The sequence below is a fragment of the Apteryx mantelli genome, chromosome 2, assembly GCF_036417845.1.
Source record: "Apteryx mantelli isolate bAptMan1 chromosome 2, bAptMan1.hap1, whole genome shotgun sequence".
Taxonomy (NCBI): domain Eukaryota; kingdom Metazoa; phylum Chordata; class Aves; order Apterygiformes; family Apterygidae; genus Apteryx; species Apteryx mantelli.
This window is the reverse complement of record NC_089979.1, coordinates 65,110,690-65,125,559: the sequence shown is the minus strand read 5'-3', so window position 1 is coordinate 65,125,559 and position 14,870 is coordinate 65,110,690.

Sequence of the window (14,870 nt, the reverse complement as noted above, 5' to 3'; positions counted from 1 at the left end):
CAGACTGATGAAATCTGGTGAACCATCTCAGTAAAGCTATTTATGCTAAATAGGATACTATTTACTATTACAGTTGTCAGACCCTTACCATTTTAAGATACTATTTTCAGTGGCTTATGACTTTGCCATACTTCAACTGTTTGGACTAAATTTCCCATGGCAGCTATCTAACTTCAGTTTGGGTTTGGTTGATTTGAATAGATTGTTTCTATTTGTCAAATTATGTTTCAAACAGTTTTTTTTTAAGAGGGCACAGAGAATTATTTGCTGCATTCAGAAACTGTAGCACTCGTCAGTAAAACCGATGATTTGAAATTTTGACTCTAGCATGACCTTTACGTCAGGATGAGTCCCTTACTCTCCCCAGGAAAAAAACAATCAAATTTATCCTTTTTATGTGTGTTTCAAAAAATTATTAGCATAAGCTCAATAAAGATTTCTTCCTCTTCAGGAACTGTGTTATCTAATATCTGTCTGTGCATGTTTTCCAAGTGGGAGTGCACAGGATTTTCCCTGAGTTAAACCTGTAGGTTGCCATGTAATACTCTAGGCTGGCTGTTTTCTCCATAGTTTGTTTTAAGTCACGACATTTATTTAACCATAACATCTTTGGAGTTCCTTTTTTTTGTCTTCTATGTTTTGAATTGTCATGTTTTAGCTTTTGTATGTCTGAATGCTTGTGAACTGGAAATGTATTTTTAATTAATGCATTTTTATATCACGGTTTGACTTTAAGGAATGGCTCTTTAAGAAAAACACATCACAAGATTCACAGCATGACTTTTAGAGATGGAAATACTGTATTTCCCTGTTCAACCACAAGTAACAGAAATAAAGACCCCTACAGTATTCTATGTACAGAGTATAGCCATACCTCCATAGACAGGCTTGTTGATAGCTATACCAGCACATTTGCCTGCTGTAGGCACAAAGCAGTAAATGCACTTAGGACTTACTCATACGTGCTACCAAAATGAAATAAGCTGTGTGAGAAAGAGCAGTGCTATCCTGATAGGACATAACCTGAACTAGAACCTGCAGTGAGGTAGAAGTGTCAGTAAAAGTAGCACTTTTCACTCATGTTACTATGTTAGCAAAAGCTAGAATAGACCTGGCAAAGGTTTAACGTGTATGTAATTGTTGAAGTTGTACACTGTAAGAACTACAGTATACAATTGCTATGAAGAATTTACTAAAGTAGTAGTTTTCTAATGTTAACATATTAATTTCCAAGGAAAGGTAAATGTGTTCTGTTTCACTGGGTTGGTTTGTTCATTTATCAAAGAAAGGGTCCCTCCTACTCTTTCTTTTTTTGCTTTTATGTGGATAAGGGACTTGGGTTTCAAGTCCTGTCAGCTAGCTTGCTTCCAAAGGCATTATTACAGTGGAAAATAGTATCTTGATGAAAGATTGATACCGTGTAGAATTCTAACACGTTTATTACAAAAGCTGTTTAATGATGGTCAAACAGGTAAATGAAAATAGTGTTAGACACTTGAATAACATCCATAAAATTATTTTTGGTGATGATAAAGCTGTAAGTCTGTTCTGCAAGAAAATTCTTTAGAATACTGAGATACAGTCAGATAGTACAGCTGTATTAAAGGTGACGTCTTAGTGTATTTTGAAACTGAGACCACTAATCCAGTAAGAACAACACTGAGTTTAGCAGCTTCTTTTAATATGTGCAACTGAACATAGATATCGTATGTCTATGTAAACTTTCACCTGCTGTCAGCTGGGCCCTAATTCAGACTGGTTGTCTAAAAGATAGAAGTTACCTTCCTTTTCAGTGTTGGAGTACATCAGACAATCAGAATTTGATAGCTATGAATCCCTACAAAATAGTAGTATCTGTGTGGGGTCCTACACTGGATTTTTAAGATACATTCCACATTTAAAACTGAAAACAGATAACACATTTGCTTATGCAGCTTTCCTAAATGTTCAGTTCTTACCATGATGTTGATCAGTATGAGGCTATATGACGCAAGCAGTGTCTTCGTTGTTGCATTTGTTGCTCCCATTTTTCTTCTATTTATGTAATACATTCACTGCGGTGCAGATACTCCACTGGCTAAACTGCTTTTTTCTGTTTTTAGGTGTAACATGCCTGGAAGACATTCCAGTCATTCACATAGAACCTGGTAATCTTTCAGCAGCATTGCTGCAGGGATGCCAAAATGCATTATCTACCCTAGATATTATGAGGGTTTGGTTTGGTTTTGCTTTTGTATCTGTTTTAAGTCATTTGTCATAAATTTACTGTAATGTGTTTCATGATTTCTTTTAGTGACAGTAGTTTCTGTGTTGTCTGTACTACCTGAAATTCCAGCCTCTATGCTTTCTGTATGTTTTTCTTTCTGGATCTTTTTTTTTTTTTTATTACATGATCCTTGTGGTTTTATGATCATACATTGTATAATTTTAATCTGTCTTTTTGTGGTTGCAATCTTGCTTTCCACTCTCGAGTAATAATATAGGAGTCTTCATAATCTACTAGGTCCACTAATGTCTTACTGTGTATTTGGCATTTAATTTCCTGTTTGTATGCTGCCTTGTCTTGATGTCTCATGATACGCTAAGGTTCATATTTTCTATTTTATGCTACTTTTCTTTCTTTCTTTCTCTCTCTCTCTCTCTCTTTCTTTTCCCTTGTCTACAACCTTTGGCATAATAATTTCTTTTGCCACAAGTGTATGACTCCAGATAGAGGATTTGTCAATCATTTTATTTTTCTTCACAGTACAGCATGAACTTTTGTTCATGGTTGTGTGTTTTGCTCATCTTCTCTGCTCTGTATTTGCTTTTTTTATGATTTTTAGTTGCTATTTTTCTGTATTTTTCCTATGTTATGTGCTGAATTATCTCTGAGACTGCTCAGTTTATTCTCTGATTTTAGAGGAGGGTTTGTTCTCCATATTGCACTTGTCTGTATCTCCTTGTAATGTTAGTGTGGGCTTCCTGACTATTTTCATTCAAGTTCCTGCACCTTCATTCATGTTTCTAATTTATCAGGACTTTAATCGGATAATTACAGAATTCAGCTATTTTGTGTAATTTTGCAATGTACTAGTCTGTTGCTTCCCTAGATTCTTGACCACAACTGTTTTTTTTGTTTTGTTTTTTAAAAAAAAACCTCTCACGATTTTTTGAGAGAATGTAAAATTCTAGAAGGTCTCCAAAAGCATGAATTTCCCTGGTCTTCTCTTCATGTCCAGATGTTGCTGGAATATATAGTGTGCCTTTTCTAATCCATTCCTATAGTCATTTTGTTGTAAAGAATGTCCAGTTACTAAGTTCATTATCTTCATGGCTACAGTGAGTTTATGGTTGCAAAAGTAAATTTGTTTCTGACATCATGTACATATTTCAAACTTCGAAAGAAAGAATACAGTCTCGGGACTTTATCCTGTCTTCCACATATAAAGACCCTTTTACAAAGCAGTTTCTGAAATGAGGCTTTCAGTTCATACGAATTATGCTTTACTTATTTTTTTCACTCTGGATATCTGTTTGGATAATCAGTCTTTTCATGTGAAGGTATTATTGTATAGAAGTCTTGTATTTAGACATATTATTGATTTCTGCTTAGGCAGGAGAAGCTTGACAACTTAAGTACATGGGAATTATTTTTCAAAAAAAATTTTAATAAAAACAAACTTACAGCCTTTAGAGAACTGTTTGTAGGAGTTACCCTGGAATAGGAATTTAGGCTAAATAATTTCATCCTGAGGAAGAAAAAACAGTTGCAAACTTCAGCAAGGTGGGTGAGTTTATCTGCCATAACCAAAAATGTTCATTCATAACTTATTTAGATAAGTAGCTAAGAGGTTTTTATGATTTCACAAGGATATATTTTTTGTTACTTGTTGGTGAGAGAATCTGTCACAAGATATCACACACACAGATATTTATTAATATAGAGGAGCACACAGTGAGAAAACACAGAGAGAAGTTGGGGAAGGTGACAGTAAGAAGGTATACAATTATATTTCCTTAAACAATGAAATTATGTTGCCTGTATTAGAAAAATCTGATAACATTAGTTTTATTTTAAACTTAAACCTGAAATTTTCTAAATCAAATATATTTATCTGAATTTTCATCCTCATAGTCTAGTAATTTTCACAACTTACATGATCTCAAACAGTGTAGTGTGGTCAATTGTTTTGCATTTTTATAGCATTAATTCATGTAAGGGAACATTACTGTATACAGAGTACTTCTGGGGACATAACTGCACACCATGAAGTGTTTGGTGGCTGTTCTCACTTAGGAATTCCCTCCCTGCCATTGTTTTTTCTGTCCCCACAGCTTGTCAGCCTTGGTTTTGCTGGCACAACTCAGGGACAGAGGTGCCCTTTACTTGAAATAGATCATGGAACTGACCCAGCTTTAAAGCACCCTGCTAAAATATTATTTCAGCAAGCACAACAGTATTGGTGTCAAACACACACATCATCTTCTTGTCCAGGTAGTAAAGCTGCAAAAATCAGAGAATCAGATTTATCAGGATTTGGGAACACTGGCACTTAAAATCAGGAATATCATGAATGAAGTTTTAAACTAAAAGGTGTTGGGAAAACCAATAGGTGCAGAAGAGCATGTGGTTTGGAATGAAATTTCTAATATGGCTAATGTTACAGAAATTCTGTATTCTCAAGTGATATAAAGGCCAGAGGGAAGAAGACAGTCAAATAGGAAGTTGAGACAGAGTTCCAGTTAAAGAAGAAACCAAACATGGCACATACAAATGCTTGAAATCTAAGATATAGGATGAGGGCATGTCTAGCCCTAAATGAAAGCAGTGACATAGTATATATATCAGAAACTTGATAGAAAAAAGATAATCCTTAAAAGATTGCAATACCAAAACAAAAAGTATACAGGAAAGCTGAAGCAGGCCTTCTTTGTGGTGATATGGTGTTATAAATTAAAAAGACATTAGAATCTAATTAAGCTAAGAAACTCCCCACTTCAGCAAACAACCCTATGAATCCATATGGATTGAAATTTCAAGCCTAAATCAAAAAATACATTATTGGCTTTATGTAACTGCCCAGCAAGGATGGTGATACTGATTACAGTATTCTAAGAAAATCAGAGAAGCAGCCAAAGCAGGAAATGGAATAATAATGTGCCTCTTCAGCTACCTATATAAATAGGGCAAAAACTACATCAGACCATAACGTGGAGATCAAAAGTTAGACACCATCAGTTGCTGTTTCATGGAACAGTAGGTTAGGGAGAATACAAGAGGATATGCAGTCCTTGATTTAGTTCACAGTAGTACACAAGTAGAAAATGCTGCGAACCTCATAGTTGAAGAGTCGTGCTGTAACAGCAACCATAACATCCTTGGCTTCAGTAATTTTGTGGAAACAGCTACAGGGCATCTACGTAAATAGAGAAAGCATGTTGAAAATGGGCAGCTAAGAGAATTAAACCCTCTTAGTGCACCTGTGGACAGCTTAGGTCACCGTTTTGGAAGCATGGGCCCAACGTGCCCTGCTTATTAAGAAAAGTGTGAGAGAGGATAAAAGAAAACCAGTGCACCTAAGCAGCAAGTGACAAACCTCATAAAAGCAAGGAGACGTTCTTCAAAAAAGCAATGTTCAAATTAAAAAAAAATAGAAAGGATCATAAATTGTGGCATTTAAAATTTAAAAGCACAATAAGACAAGACAGAAAAGAGTTTTGAGGAGCATCTAGCAGAAGGATTCACAAGTAACAATAAATTTTTCTACAAATATATCAAAAGCAGGAAGCATGCCAGAGAGTTTGAAGGGCCAGAATTACAGTCATGGTATAAAGGGTGCACTCAAGAGAAGGTTAGGCAATTGCAGAGAAGCTAAATGAATTCTTTGCATCATTGCTCACTGCACAACAAATTGGGGAGGTTCTGAAGTTAAAATCTTGTTTGTGAGAGACTCTTCAGAAGAACTATCTGAAAAAGAAATTACTACAGAAGGCATTATGGAGCATATAGACAAAATGAACAGCAAAAAATCACCAGGACTATATTGTGCTCACCTAAGAGTTCTAATGGAACTGAAATATAAAATAGTGGAATGGCTCCTCAAACATGATAGTGTGTAACTTCTTGCATAAAACTGCCTTGGCACCTACAAATGAAAAAAATAGAAAATCTGAAGGCAATTTTTTTAGGTTTGAGAGGAGATCTGCGGAACCACAAGCTTTTAAGCGTGACATCTGTACCATGCAGATTAGCAGGAACTATAAGAATAGAGTTGTGAATATCAGGATAAAAAATGATCTTTCTGAGAAAAGCTGTGTTGGCTTTTGTAAAGTGAAGTCTTACTAACAGTTTTGTGGATAACTGTGATGTCAGTGGCATAGCTTGGTTTTCCAAAAGGCTTTTGAAAAGTCTGTTATTAGAGTTTTAAAGGAAACTGAGTACCATGTCATGAGAAATAAGATCCTTGTATGGTTAAATGGTTAGAAGGCAGGAATAAATGATCAGTTTTCGCAGTGGAAGGAAGTGACAGATGAGGTTCTGTAAGATCTATGTTAGGACCATTACTGTTCAACATACTCATAAATTGCTTTTGAAAGAACGTCAGCAGTGAGGTAATCAAGTTTGATTATATTAATTTATTCAGGGTAGTAAAAGTTAGTGACTGAGCAATAAAATGGCAGCTGAAATTCAGTGTAGATAAATGCACGGTGATGTACATAAAGGGAAGAAATCCTGATTTCACTTATAAGAGTTCAAAGCTGACTAGAGTGCTGGGAGTTATTATACATAGTCACCCAGAAACATCTGTCAGTGCTCAGTAATGATCAAAAGAGTAAATCCAGTGTTAGGCATCATTAGGAGAAGAATGAAGAACAAATGAGAGAATGTCACTCTGCTGTTATGTAAATCTATGGTTTGACTGTAATATGTTGTGCAGTTCTGGTCTTGTCCCTCCCCACCATCTCAAAAAAGATACAAGGGACTGGAGAAAGTTTCGGGAAGGGCAACAAGGATGATCTGAGGTGTAAAATAACTTCCACATAAGAAATGACTTTAAGCTACAGCTCTTTAGGCTGAAGGATGACCTCAAAGACAAGGGGTAAGCTACAGAAAGAGCAACCAGGAAGAAAGCAAATTATTATTAGAGACAACAAATAATAATAATAAAAAGAGAGTGGAAGGGAGAGTCAAAGGGTAAAAACATAAAAATAGGGAACTGCAGGAGAACGCTAAGCAGAACGCCCCTAATAGTACCCAGTGCTCCCTGAAAGCATCCAAAGACCTGGTGAATGCTGTACAGCAGTTGTGTACCCAGAGATGTTGCAAGACTTATGGCAACAACTGAACACAGAATACTGAATTAAATGACTTTTTCTCTAACCAGGTACAATCATTCCTATGCTGTTGTTAACATCTGCAACATTTCTGCAGTTGTGCGCCTTTTTCTTTTTTCCAAATGTTTTGTTGAAATGCAAACTATAAACCTATATCTTTTTTTTCCTTTTCTTTTCTTTTTTCAGAGTCCAACACCACATTAAGCTTTTGGATCCCTTTCTGGCACCCTAACCTAAACAAAGCCCATGATAGCATTTCTATTGACTTTAACAGGACAGCTATTCTAATCAATTATTCTATATATTAACATAATCTATATCAATATTTGAAAAATATACCAGCCCAAAAATACATCAGTCAGCATCATAACAAATCATTTATTATAATATTCTTCCTTATTTAAATAGGTAAAATAAATTGATTTTTTTGTCTTTTATATCTCAAATATCGGAAAGAGTGAGACAAACAGATCATTTCAGACCAAACACATTTTAATTGCTGATCTAATGTAGATCATGAGTGGCTAAATTACCTTGGTCTGTGTTTAAAATCATTGCAGGTGTTCTGCTTAACAAAGTGTTAGTTAGGTGACAGGTGACGATAAAACATTGGGATTATGTGGGTTTGTTAGTACAGGAGGAGAAAAGTGTGAATGCTAAGCTGTGCTACATCAAAGAAAGACATTGAGGATTGCTCTTTATTCACATTAACTGCAGTCTTTGTTACATTCAGCAGCTGCTGACCTGGACCAAAGCGTAGTTGCTGAGGTATATATGGAAAGTTCTATAAATTGTTAGTAAATCACACACACTCACACACATCTATTTGACAGACTCTGTAAGGAACAGAGGCAGAGTAGTTTAGTGAATTTGCAGAAGTCATACAGAGAACTAGTGGTAAACTCAGGGTTAAAACCTATGCTTCCTGATTCCAAATTCTCTGGGAGGGGGTGAGCAAGAAGAATAAATCATAAACTCATCCTAATTAAAAAGCAAGCAAACTAACAACAATTTCATACGTAGGTCTTAGCAGATGAGCACTCAACAATAACAACTTTAGGGGTGTCAGTAATATAGAACATAATTTCTTTAACAGAGGGTGTTTTAGAATTATTGCCTTAATTTATTCCTATGTAACATGAATTGGGCAATCTCACTTTTAGGAGGAAAAATGATTTCATAATAGCACATATCTGGACTCAGTTTCCAGTTATGTAGTCAGCTGCATAGAAACCTGATGCTGACTTTTCAGGGTGGGGAAAGGGAATAATTGCATACTGACATTTCATGTGCATTATCTGCCTGGGCTGTTTAGGTCCTTGGCACAAAACTCCATTATTACTTGATTAGCCGGTAAGTAACAAAACAGATTAACATGTTTGTGGACCAACCAATAGGCAGAGATGGTGAAGCTTGGTAGTTTGCCTCATGATTATTTATCATAAAGCAGAGAAGTGTCAAGACTTTGGAGTCGTGATTTAAATACTTCAGCTTTTAAATATACTTTGGCCCCTATCCTCCTTCCCAGTATTTCCTTCTGTTTCTCTTGTGTATATTTGTTCTTTTTTCGGTGTTCATCTGTATGCCTTACCGAGCCTGTGTTCTCCTCTTTGGTTTGTAACACCCCATTGCTACACCTCTGTCCTCACCATCCTACCTGCTGAGTCTGTGTTTTCATTCCCCATCTGTCTTTTTCACTCCTGGCAATTTGTCAGAGCCAAATGCAAGTAGGATCTTCAAAGATGTTAGCTACAAAATTGTAATAAACTTCATTATGTCACAAATACATTAATCTGTGAATTTTCTGAGGCTTGTAGCTTGGCCAAGTATGGATGCCTTTCTGTGGAACTTAAGCAAGTCTAAGTCTGACATCAGCATGATCATTCTTCTAATTTTCAAGTTCTTCTTTCAAGGGATGTAGATAACTGAATTTTCAAATGAAATAACAAGAGTCTACATGAAGTTATCAAGCTGTTATCCCCTGCTTCATTCTTGAAATTCACAAAAACTTTTTACTGGAAACACTGACTCTTTTTTTTTGTTGTTTAATTTTAATCTCAAGATGACACTCTTCCCAGAGAAGATCAACCCACACAATTAAGCTAGCAATGAAATCGAAAATGGTTTTCTAATTGGAAGAATTAGGCAATCTTAACAGCAGGTGTCAGTGTGAACTCTGCCGATATAATTAAGGATGAAAACAATCTTGTTAAGCAGGTTCAACATCATCATGTGATTTTGTGAGTTGTGTATTTTAAAAGTTGCTTTAGTATTAGAAAGTACTTTTGAAATATTGTTGTTTCAGATGTCCAGTATATATCAAAAAGTTACAATAACATAATCTTGCTTTCTTTCTGTCTTGTCAGCCATTTTCACTAGCAGTGGCCCTACACTGAGAAGTTTGAAATCACATCTTTGAAAGTAGCAACCATGTTTGTAAATGTGACACATCTGAGAAATATATAATATTTGCATTATAGAAGAACATGCTAAATAAATGATAAGGTTGATGGAAAAGACAGGCTAAACTCTGAAAAGACAGACAAAATAGAATAAAAGTCTTAAGAGATTTGAAGAATTGAATAGCCAATGAAAAAACTAGTGTAGAAAGTCACTGAAGCATGTAGCAATAAAAATCAATTGTCTGAAGAGCTGGCTGAACAAGTTGTAAGAAATTAATGAAATGAATCAAATTAGAAACACCTGGTAACTAGTAAAATAGTTTTTTTTCAGAGAGGAAGAAATGAACACTTACTCTTATCTTGAAATCCATTTAGGTCTTTCCTCTTCACTTCTGCTTTTAGCCAATACCTTCAGCCACCTATTTCTTTGTCAGGTGTGGAAAGGTATTTGCTGTTATTGCAGATCTGTGGAGTGCCTACCTATATTTTGTCTCAGTTACAGGTATTTCAGCCATTACAGTGTCAGGATATTTAGTCTTCATTTTTCTGAGAAGAGAGGCACACGTATTTTTGTCAACATGATTATTTAAAAATCTGCTTTATGTGAAAGCTATGGGGAATCACAGCTCAGGCAGCTGCAGGTTTATTCTATATTAGATTAGATACGAAATAAAAATCTAAGTCAAGCAAGAAGGCATACAGAAGGAAAATTTAAAAGTTCATATGTGTGTGTATGTATATGTATATATGCAGAGGAACAAAGTTGGAAGGCAGCCAGATTTTCCCAGCTGAGAATTCCCCTGACACTAGGGGACTTAGCTGGCATTCAGCCTGTTTAGCTGGCTCCTGCCCCATTCATCCTATACAGGAGAGCTGCAAGTACGTTGCCCTTCAGCTATACTCAGCTGGTGTACATAAAGAAGCTTTCACCAGGATTTAGGGCAGTGTAAATCTGTCCTGAGGATTAATGATCCATAACTTCCTCCATCTTTCTTCCCAATCTACACCACAAAATACATTTTATCTTTTTGGCCACGTGTTTTGTATGGCTCACATGGTGTATTACCTGAGTGACTCCAAAGTATTAATGTATTCCCAAGCCCTGTAAGGTAGAAAAGCTCTGCTGCTCCCCATATTATGTACACATGGGGAATTAAGGCAGTGCTTTGTTTTTACTGTCTTTGAAATCTGTGTTTGAATTCAAAGGACCAAATGGCTTGAGCTATGTCTGTATGGCCTGGAGGAGCAGGAGCTCGAGTATGAGCCAGTCTAACTCTCTGCCTCAGATTTCTTTTTTGGAAAGGCACCTTGCTTTTTCCAGAGGAGAATCAAAGTGAGAGCCAATGTGCAGTCAGTGTGGTCCCGAGGGTATATGGACTCTGGCCCCAAGTAATGTGACAGGGTAGACGTAGCAGAGATACATAAACCAGAGCGATTAGGTGTCCATAGTTTCAGCCTGAAACAGCTAAGTTTTGTGAGACTGGGACTCAAGAATGGAATTCAAAGCTCAGAGTTTGGGGGATAGAAAAAACTAGGATACTCCAAAAAAATTCTTGTGATGAGCCACTTAAAATTATCCAAAAGGTACTGGTGATACAGAGGTACATCTGAAAATTCATTCTCTTTGGGACTTAGCGTACCTAAATTGAGACTGTAAGGTAAGAATCTAGACTCTTTCTCTGAGAGTGAGTACCTACAAGTATTCTGCGAAGGGAGCAAGTAAACTTTGGTTGCACTGTTCCTTTGATAGGATATCCTAATGGTTAGAGCATTCAGCTGGGAAATGGGAGACATTGGCACTTCCATTTTTTCTCTCTTTTTGGGTGGAATAATTTTAAATCCACATCTCCCATGAGGCTGCCTTAACCATTAGGGTACTGGGTAGTCTGATTTGGGGGATGATCTTATTGCAGCAGGACCTCTGTGCAGAAAAGCAGATTTAAGACACTGTATTGGAAGCAGGGAGGAAGCCTGATTCTGAGCCATGCAGTTAGGGCATTATGGATCAGGCTGTAAGCAGTTTGCCCAAAACAAGGTAGGAACTCTGTGTGGCAGCAGGAGCTGTGGTGCTTGATAGGATAGTGCTTGAGGTACTGGGCAGTCTTTTCTGATTACTTTCTCATTTCTTAAAATACTGCATGCTGACATCTCCCACTGTTACACCTAACTGCAGGCTAACATTCCACATGGGATTAATCAAGATACAGAAAAAACAAGCTGCACCTTAAGCTGGTTCTGACTTCAGCTGAATGCTGTGTAACCTTTGTAGCAGTGGGATTAAAATAACAGGGGAAGGAGGCCTGTTAAGAAAAAGAAACCGGAGAAAGCCACATCCTTATGGATCTGACTATCAAAAGTGATTCTAAGCAAATGAAACGTTGTTGATCGTGTGTTTAATCACATGAAGCCTCCTATTCCTCAGCGCTAATGGTAAAAAGATAAGCATGTGTCTATACCAGGAAATTAAACAGTTCCCAAGAATATTCCCAGGCATGGAAGCCAGCTGGCATGGAATGACTCGCAACTCTAGCAGTAAATAAACACACTCAGCCTCCAGAAGAGGGTGGCTGGATGCAAATCACTCAGTGGGAATGGTCTGTAGGATGTTCTAACTCCCAAATTGTGCCTGGGAATTGCTTGGGAGAGTGCTAGTTGGTACAGGCCAAAAGCATGTCAGAGACTGTTCTAATAATTCAGAGCAGTAATATTCCAATGTCTGGGAACATTCACAAGCACTGTTTAATTCATTAATAAAGACATAGCCTTAGGTTCACTGATGTATTCCACAAGCTATTTTCAACAGTGCAAAATGATAAAATACTGGTCATTTTTGGTGAGCAAAAATTTACAGTAAAATCTTTGTCTGAAATACTTATTTTAGTGAAATTTTTAACCATTTAAAGGTATAAATTTATAGGTTGGTTTTCGATTTCTGGTCTTGTAGTATTTATCTTCTTAGTGCAACCAACTTTTTTATGAATCATAATACCATATAGTATCTTGAAGGTATACACAGGTTTTAGAATGAATTTTATGGCCTTTAGGGCTAACTTAGGATTAGATGACTAGATCTGAAGTGCTTTGTGTCACTTTTAATATACAGGAACACTCTTCTATTCAAAACCTCATCTCTTCAACACCTCTCATTGTCTTTTGTACAGGTACTTATTTAGCAGATGATTTAACTTTAAAATTATCTTTAAATGGGCTTAGTTTTGGGCCCTGGATAGCATATTATCAATAGCTTTCATTATCAATACCTGTAGCTAAAAAGTATGATTTGGTTATATAATGATATCAGGCTGGCAGAGAATCGCAGAAAACTGACAGTTTTGAAAGACCTTTGGTTTTTGCAAAACATTGCTTAGTTTTCTTACATAATTAATTGTGCTTATTATATAGAAATTGAGAAATGATGAAATTATTGTAATTGTGTTCAGGATCAGCTTGATACAGAGAAACTGAGACAATGCTTAGGTGTGAACAGAGATTGCCTATTTGAATTATCCTAATTTGTTAATTATTGTAGTTTTAAATCTCATAGTTTCTGCTTCCTATTGTTCACTAAATTTGCTTGCTGTATCCTATGTTCCTATGTTAAGTTACCTAGAAAGGAACAGATAAGTTTCTCATAAATTTTAAAACCAATTTGTACAGCACTGAACAACTCCATCCCTTAAATCCATTTGTTTAGGAACAAATAGGTTCATCAGTTCAGCATAATCAAAATGATACTTGGAACGATCCTTCATTTCCATCAGCTGATTAGTCTTTACCTTTAATTTCACTCCATCTCCTAATTTGGATAGGCCTTTGATTGCAAAACTTATCTTTACTCTTAAAGTGTGAGAGAAAAAAGGGTTTTTTAACCCAATCAAATATTCTTGGGGGAAAAAAAAGCCCAACTCAGTTTAAAGAAGGCAGTTCAAAGCTCTAAGCCTGAATAAAATGGTTCCATTTTTCTCCCAGTTATTTATTCAATCAAGTATCTTAATCTGAACTGCTCATTACTTACAGAACTAGTTTAAATCCATTGAGACCCCAGAAGGTCAGACAGAAGCTTCTGTCACAGCTCTAATGCTCTTTATGAGTTGCTTTGTATTTTTATGTAAGTTTTTGCAAATCATGATGATGATCATGATGACGTACAGAAAATTATCACATAAGACTATGGTACAGCAACATAAAGTCACAAGAGAAAGAAAATGGCAGCTTTTATTACAGCATAGTCTTAAGAGGCCTTTTGGTATCCAACTGTTGTGATAGATGTGGAACATTAGATCAGATGGTGTCATTGTTTGTGCAATGTTACATCTAGTAACAAACAAAAAAGAGGGGGTAAATATGAATTAATAGAATGTTTTAAAAAATCCAGAGAAAGTGATTTAGAAAAGAAAAATAAAGCAAGCAAGCAATGAAAAAAATTATTCTTCGGTTGTAATCCCACCATCAACTGAAAAAATGTGTCTAAAAATCTTTCTTCCACTACTTTATTCTGTTTCAGCTTCACCGATGCATTTAAATCTTCCCTGCTTCTAAGAGTAACATATTCTACATGTTGTGACAGTATATTCTATTCCAAAATACTCGGAAAAGAGACATAAAATTAGGTAGCAAATAAAACTAGGAATGATGGTTAGAAGACTCCATTTTCAGATGTTTTATCTAGATCCGAATTATCACCGAACTGCCTATTCTGAAATTAAAGTCCATAAATATGGGTTGGGACAATGTGATAGGTGAACCTTTTGTATTTCATTTTATTGTGAAAATTGTAAACACATTATGTATAAATCAAATATTTTGATTGCCATTTTTCATGAGCAAAGCAGTTCAATAAATAGATCTTTAAGACTGATAGTGACTCAGAGTAACCAGATCCTGTTTAAAGTATGCTGCAAGCAAAAGAATACACTGCATCTCCTTAATGTGTAAAATCTGAAAGAAGTTTGATATTCTCTTGGAATCTTATGACTCTAGGAACTAGCTTATTGAAGAAAAGAATCAAATACCATGACAGCCATGATATAGTGGTGAGTTAGCAGGACTAGAAATTTGCCTCAGTTACTTGTACTTTGTTGCATCTCAAACTGACTATATAACTTCTAGGTTGCTGGTCAGATTAAATCTGCTGAATTTAGGAAACTTCAA